Below are 8,425 nucleotides of genomic sequence, written 5' to 3' on the forward strand. Positions count from 1 at the left end.
TATTGCGAACTTGACGCACGAGTTGCTTTAAATCGTGGGCTGACTTTCCGGCAAGATGCGTTTTCATAGTTCCCCACACATTTCCTTGGGAAGGCCAGTCCATTACTGTGACGTCATTTTCTTGTTACCAGGTCTTACAGAGTAGTCTTTGGTGTTTTGGGTCATAATACTCTTGCAAAACCCAATCATTGTTTCTTCCTGGATACATCTTTTTCACCGACATCAAAAGTCCTCCATTGCAAATTTCGACCATTTTTCCGGCGTTAAAATTTTGCGTGAAGAGTTCCAAACATCCGAAACTGCGCTCGGGGAAGCAACCCAAAACATTCATTTTCACTGTCTGTTTAACAGTGCGCTCTACAATTTTGGTATGGTTCGTGGACCAAGCTCTCTTAAGTGGAACCCAAGCCCAGAAAGTTGCTTCATCCGAGAAAACTACCTTACTCCAATCGCGTTCCATGTTTTCGGTAGCCCAAACCTTGCGCTTCTCAATGAATTTTTCTGAGAGCAGTGGTTTTGATGATGTGGGACGGTAGCATATGTTCGCCAAATTCAGTCGTCGTTCGTTCACATCTATTCCCTTTCTAGCATGAACTGGTCGTGCTGGGCGTAGTCACAAAGAAGGGTCCCACTTATAAAGTTGGACGATCACTTTATCCTGCTTTTTTGTCGTCACTGGCTTCAAGCCACGCTAGGACAAGTCATCAACATTTTTGAACACTTTAAATCACTGATTCCACATCACAACAATTTTTTGCAGCCGCGGCGTAAGATAATTTCGGCCCTTTTGAATGCGTGCTTAAAAATACCGCCTCGCGCACTTCTCACTCATTTTTGTTTGGTTGCGTTTGCGGGGAAGTTTCGAACGGCACTAGCTTGAGTTAGCACTGGCCTCGTAGCCCTTGAGTGGGACTATTTTGCGGCAAAACGCAGAACGAAATATATCTTGAAGTTACAAGAAAAAAACCGGTTCTTTTCTTCTGACACAGACTGTATGTAGGTGTGTATATGATAACTTTCTTAGATTTTGCCAAATTAGAAACAAACTTAATTTTGGACACTTTATCCCAAACCTATCTAACCAAATATTCAACTTCTCACGCAAACGACCGCACACATTGAAACCTTCAATTCACTTCATAAACCCATTTTCATATCCTCAAATCATTGCAACTCTTCCACTCGCCCACATTTATCGTTTCAACTTAGAAATAAAAGAACAAAACTCATCCGCTCTGGTCCAGCATCCGTGAACGCTTCGCCTCTTGGAATGTAATTTTTCGATAAGCTTACAAAAAATGAAAAGTTTTCTGCAAAGTCAGTTAAAATTCGAAAGCATATAACTATTCCTTATGCTATGCAAGCTCTTCGTATCCATTAAAAAATCCTCAATATGCAGACGTATTTAAACGCTTAGCAAGGTCACCAAGGCAAGCAAATGCACAACTACTGTATGCATAGCTGTGATGCATAGAGCACATCCGTGCATACATATGAAACACATACCAACACACTCACACACACATACTTGCACAAAAAGTGTCAACAATATTATTCCTGTGTCGGCAAATCCAGCCAAAGTAGCGACCAACTTTAGTAATCATTGCATTGAGCTCAGCATTGTGAGTCGGCCAAGAAGCATCAGTGAGGTAATGGGTGTGTGATTGTGTTTGCCAATAAAGTAAGAACAAAAGAGCATCAGCTGGTCAAATTTCATTTCGGGTATTAAATTTATGAAATGTCGCACTCAGCCACAATCGCGCCAACCTCGGTCATATCGGTAAGTAATATTTACAAATAGAGAGAATGTATGTGTGTTTGCATGTATGTATGTATGTATTGTACATAAATTGGGGCATGATAGTGCTACCCTGTAGGAAACGCAATTCATTTAAATGTGCTTAGAAATGCATATTTGAACTTTCTTTAAATCGCTAATTTAAATATGAAGATCTGATTTATTTACTTATTTATTCAAATGATAATATTGAAATATTGGGTTGGGGAATCAGTTAATAGCGTTTTTATACAATATTTACTTTTATTTTACAACGATTTGTTTTTTGCTGTTTGGCAAAGTCTAAGTATTCATTCGATAGAACTTTTTTCTTAGTTTTGAGGCTTAGAAATGGAATACCCAGTAGGCAAAAATCAACATTTTCGACATCTGCTCTTCCTTGCTTTTCATTTCATCGAGCTAAGGGGGAGCCTGGTTTATGAGGTCAAAAAAATCAATTTTTTTTTCGTTTTAAGCGATTCCTAATATATTTCAGAATATTCACACAAAGTTACAGAGCCTAATTCTCAATATTTCCGTAGATACATAGCCAAGGGTAGGCGAGCGTTATCTTCCTTTCTCTACTTTTCATTTTTATGATTTCTTTGAATTGGCGTACATGAATGAAAAAAAACTAATGAATCTTTTGAAATGAAATGTTCTCTTCAGTATTAAATTCTCTTCTATTTGAACTAACAAAATAGATAAAAAAAAATTTTCAAGATTTTTATACCAAGTTGAAGTGAATTTTTTTTTAAGGAAAGGCATTTTTTTCTTTAAAACCTCCAAAAAGTTGAAATTTTGGAATTTCTCTCAGTTTTCTTAGTTCATCTAGAATAAAAAATCATGATAATTAGAAGTCAATTTGAATTTTTTGCTTTAGATAATAATTACGAGCTGTATCTTGTACGGCAGTTGGAAACTCCAGCGTTGCAGCGCTCTACTAATTTCTATGTTAAACATTTTTTTCAACTTATTTTAACCAGTACAAAAATTTTTTATACTTTTTAAATGTTCATTAAAAGATAGAAAAAACTTTGCAGTGCTAAATTAATTTTTTCCTTAAAAAAAAATCGGAAGGAGATGCAAATTTTAGACCTCATAAACCAGGCCGAAGCAGCACGGGACATTTGCGACGTGTATGGAGAAGATGTCATAGGTTAGTCTACAGCACGAAAATGGTTTGCAAAGTTCAAAAATGGCGACTTTGACGTCGATGACACGTACCACAGCAGAAGGTCTTCTCAATTCGATAAAGAATGTTTCAAATCATTTTTGAAGCAGAACGGTCGCCTAACTAGTCGTGAATTGGCGGAAAAATGAACTGCGATTATAAAATAATTATTATAAACTATTTACTCGCATTTACCCGACAGTTGGGAGCCTGAGTGCCTCACATGCTGAATGAAAAATACAAATAAAATCGTCCTCTGCGTCTACGCAGACATAAACAATGCTTTTTTGTACCGAATCGTCACGGGAGATGTAAAATGGTGCCCAAACATCAATACGAAGCATAGAAAGAAGTGGGTGACTCCAGGAGGTACGCCAAAGCCGAGAGTCAAGACGGATCTTCATCCAAAGAAGATCATAAAGTGTGTTTGCTGGGGCTGGGAGCCAACGGTGCATTGGGAAACGCTCGAAAAGAATGCCATGGTCAACAAGGAGAACTAAATTGCCCAGCTACACTGCGTGAATGAGACTATTCGACTGGAGAGGCCTTTAATTCGATCTATTGTGTCTTCAAAAACCTTCTGGAGTGATAATACGTCAAAAAAGATTTGTTGTTGCTGCTGTTGTAGTAACTTTGCCCTGTCAGTGTAGTGTAATCACTGGTCATCTTCGTCTAGCTCATCTAACGGTAGGCCCTGGAAACTTGCTGTTTCGACAGATTGGGTTCAGAGGGAGAGGGGTGTTAGATGAGTGGGTTTGATGGGGCATGTGAAAAGGTAGTTACTACCGTGCGGGGTGTCTTCACATGCAGGACATATGTTTAGTATGTCGGGTTCGATTCTGGATAGGTAGGAGTTTAACCTGCTATAGTATCCAGAACGTAATTGTGGCAAGGTTACGCTGGACTCTCGGGAAAGTTGAAGCTCTTCGTCTGCAATGGGACTCCCCTGTCTAGTGTACCGTGAAAGATAATTCGACTTCTGCGGTTGGTTTTCTTTAATTCTCCGAAAACTTCTGGCAAATAAATGGTTGTGTACCACTCACAATTGACTGTCTTAAGTTTCTCTAGTGGTCCAGTTGTGACATGACCAGATTTTGCGAAAAAACAGGCGACGAATTGCGTTGAGGTGCTTCTTCCGCGAACAACTTCGATCGGATTAAGCTCGTCTTGGAACTCCCATACTGTTGATTGCTGATTTGATAGATCTAAGATTCGTCATCATGGCCGCCGTAGCCAAATAGGTTGGTACATGACGACCAGTCGGAAGTGCGCAGGCTCGAATCTCCGTGAAACACCAAAATGAAGGAAAAGTTTTTTCTAATAGTGGGTCGCTGCTCTCGGCACGCTCTAGCGAACCTCCGAGTATATTTCTGCCATGAAAAAGGTCCCCATAAAACAAAGCTTCTCATTATTTTCAGGTTTGAGTATATTAAGAAATTAATTTAAATTTTTTTTAATATAGTAATGTGAGATTTACTCAATATTGGAATTTTTGGTATAGAGTTTTGTTAATTGAAGTTTATCGGTTCTTTCATACATTAAACATTTTTTTTTAATTTTTTTTAATTTGTTAGTATAAAATACATTTTTCAAAAAAAAAAAAAAAATTGGTAAAAAAACTATGCACGATGGCGCAAAATTAATCATCCTATGAGAAGATATTTAATTTTTTCAAATGCAATCATATTTGAAACTTGGGAACTATGCAGTTGCAGCATTCAAACAGACGAGCAGTGGAGCGCGTAAGGTGAAAATAAAGATTTCCATCACTCAAAATTATTTATTTTTTATTTAGTAAAAAAGTTATGCAAAAAAAATATTGGATGATTAATTTTGCGTAATCGATATTCGAATAACTGAAACTCAACGATAAATTGAATTTTCGAAAATGTGCGGTTAACTGATTAGTCGATAGAGTTCGGCTATGTGCATGTCGCGCACCGAATAACTTTATTTTACGAATAATTCGAATATTCCAAGAACCAAATACTCGACGTAATAGTCCTATATCCACACTGGTGACTATTGCGACACCATCAGCAGAGCGAACTAGAGAAAAGTTTTGATTTTATGGATTTTTTTTTGCGGCTAAGGGGGTGGAAAATGCCTAATGCATCATTAAGCTACCATCGCAGCAATGGTAAGTCCGAAGACTAAAAATCTCCCCCTCCCTCGTTGGAACCGTCGCCCACTCTGGAAACGCTTTCGCATTTTTTTAGAGCGGCGTTCCACATTCCTCATTACAAAGGACCTAAGGACCTACTATGCGCCGAATGCATCATTAAAGCTACCGTCGCAGCAATGGTATGTCAGGAGACTAAAAAACTCCCCCTCCGTCGTTGAAACCGTCACCCGTTCTGGAACCGCTTTCGCATTCCTGCAGAGTGGGGTTCCACATTCCTCATTACAAAGGACCTAAGGACCTACTATGTGCCTGCGTCCAAGTCCCGCTTTTTTATGCGGAGAATTTTTTCCGCGAAACTACTGATGATCTCCCACGTTTCCGCACTACTTAGCATCTTGTCGATTACCATACATTTTCAGTGGCTATGTGACCGACTGCATTCTCCAGCGTTTGACGTCCTTGTTCCCATCGTATGCATTCAAAGAATGTGTGTTCAGCGGCATCTTTGGCGGCATCCCCGTATATGTAGGTGGGATGTTCGCATTTCCCTATTATGAACAGGTATTTCTGGAAATACCCGTGCCCCAAAGGCATTTGGGTTGTATAACAATTGACTTCGCCGAAGTCCCTGCTGTTCCATATGGTGACGTCTTTTATAAGCCCAACCGTCCATCTGCCGCGTGTTTCGTTAATCCAGCGGGTTTTCCATGCATAACCTTAGCGTTTCATCCCTTATTTCGCACACTGCATGTTTGCTTACTCTTTCTTCCATTATCACTTGCTTTAATGCCCATAGCCTTTTCCTATCAAAAAGTAGTAGGTCTATGGGTATCGAATCGCTTATTACTTGAACAGCTGGCCCTGACACAACTCTCAGGACTGTCGTTCGTTGTACCGATGCTAAGAGCTTGCTTCGATGCTTTACGTTTAGCGCATTTGCCCACAGTTCAGCTCCGTTTAAGAGAACCGAGAAGGTGGTAGCCATCGTTATTTCCTGCTTCGTTTGTGTTGGACCACCTAGCTTTGCCATCAGTCTACTGAGTAGATATTTCAACTTAGCGGCTTTCTCTGCTGCGTGCTCTATTTGGTCCCACAAGGTTAGTCTTGAGTCCAGTCTTATGCCTAGGTAATTTAGAAACTTTTTTGTGCCAAGCGTATTTGAGCATGGCAACTTATAACGGGACGTGCTTCTTGGTTAGAAGTATTATCTCCATTTTCTTTGTGACTAATTTGAGTCCACTTGAATCTAACCACGATTGTGTCCGTATCATAAGTTGGTTAAGTTTTCTACGATCTTCTTCCGAGTTTCGTGCTGTGATGACAGCAGCCATATTCGTTGCGTATCCGATTAGAAAGGTACTATACTATCGGGCATTTCTACCATATATTGAATTTCTCGTCATAACTTATGTTTCACAAGTCGGGACTAAGAATTGATCCTTGTGCTGCTCCGTATGTGACGTCTATACAACGAGAACCCTCTGGTGTTTGATAGACGAGTTTGCGGTCTCGTCAGTAATTCCTCATTATGCGATGTATGTATGCCGGAATTTTGAATCTTAGCTCTAAGGCGGCTAATAAGTTCGTCCATCTTACGCTATTGATAGCGTTCCTTACATCTCTGGTGGCAAGGATGACTATACTTCTGGATTGTGAACTGCCCTGCTGCGGGATTGTAAACTTGTTTTATGGAGATAATTCGTCTACTTTAACACTGGTTAGGAACTATCACAAAGTTGATACGATTAGGGACACTTCCTAGGGCATCATAGTGTAAAATCAACAGAGTTGCTTGTGAGAATAAATATATATGAGTACGAAAAGAGAAAAAGCACATATTACAGGGTGAACGATATGAAGTGTTACCAACTTCACACTGCTTTTATCTGTAAAACAGCTCATGACATCATCTAATGACAGTTCAATATATTGTTTATAAGCCATCAAAAGCATTTGCGTCTCAGTTTTGTTGAATTTTTTTTTTCTGTGATGGAATTCAAACGTAATAGTGTGATTGCGTTATATTTGGCTGGAAAATCACAACCAGCCATTGTTCGTGAGCTCAGCCACCTCAAAGTGCACAAAATTTTTTTGTATCGCACTATAAAACGTTACAATGATACTGGTAGCAACACACCGCAACAACGCCAGAAATGGTTCGGAAAGTGAAGGCTCGACTTGAACGAAATCCACGACGAAGTGGAAGAAAAATGGACAAAGAACTGAAAATATCGCAAGACAGCATTCGACGCATATTGAAAAATGAGCTCAAGGTCAAGGCTTACAAGTTCCAAAAAGCGCACGATCTTTCACCCCAGCAAAAAAAAAGGTCGGTGCGAAAGAGCAAAGGAGTTGTTGCGCTTGCACGAACGTAGCGAATTTCCTAACATTGTGTTTTCTGATGAAACAAATTTCCCAATTGAGCAGTTCATAAACACTCAAAACGATCGTGTTTACTTGACCGAACGCTCATACGAGAATTTGAGCCTACGCTTGGCCACTCGAAGCAATTTCCCATCGCAAGTAATGGTTTGGGCCGCAGTGACCGCTGATGGGCGCTCTCCAATCGTTTTTATCGAGCCTGGTATCAAAATGAGTACGACTTATTATCGGGAAAATGTTTTAGAAACTGCTTTAGAGCCGTGGACACGCAAACATTTCGGTCGTAGACCATGGACGTTCCAACAGGACTCGGCACCGTCTCATAAAGCTCGTGTGAACCAAGAATGGTTAAGGAATCATGTTCCACACTTCATTTCATCCACACAGTGGCTTTCGAATTCGCCAGACCCAAATCCGATCGACTATTCCATCTGGTACATTTTGGAGAGTAAGGTGAGAACTAAAAAATAAAAGCGATTATACGAGAATGGGCCAAAATACCTCATGATCACATTCGTGCTGCATGCAACTCATTTTTTGACCGTTTGAAGGCTATAGTCAAGGCAAAAGGTGGGCATATCGAGCTAAAGTGAATATATGTATGTTAAAATTGTAATCATTTTTGAACAATTTTGTCTTTGAAATCAATAAAAACTAATTTCACACAAAAAAGTTATGGTGTTTTGAACACTTCATATCGTTCACCCTGTAGTTATGGTGCCGAATTCTATTGAAGAGAACCAGTTTGTGACTACATTTCGCTATAGGATTTCCCTACAGGAAATATATAAAACAGTCTGACAAATACTTGGCTAGGAAATTATGGTGTGTCCCACCAGTAAATATCCAGGTTCGACAATACACATACATATGCACATACCGGCACCTAAATATTTAAGAGCAAACACAAAAGTTTAGTTAGCAACTGCCATTGGAGCAGTTGGTTCGCCTTGTTTAAGTTAAGTTT

Source organism: Anastrepha obliqua, chromosome 4 (assembly GCF_027943255.1).
Source record: "Anastrepha obliqua isolate idAnaObli1 chromosome 4, idAnaObli1_1.0, whole genome shotgun sequence".
NCBI classification, from domain to species: Eukaryota; Metazoa; Arthropoda; class Insecta; order Diptera; family Tephritidae; genus Anastrepha; species Anastrepha obliqua.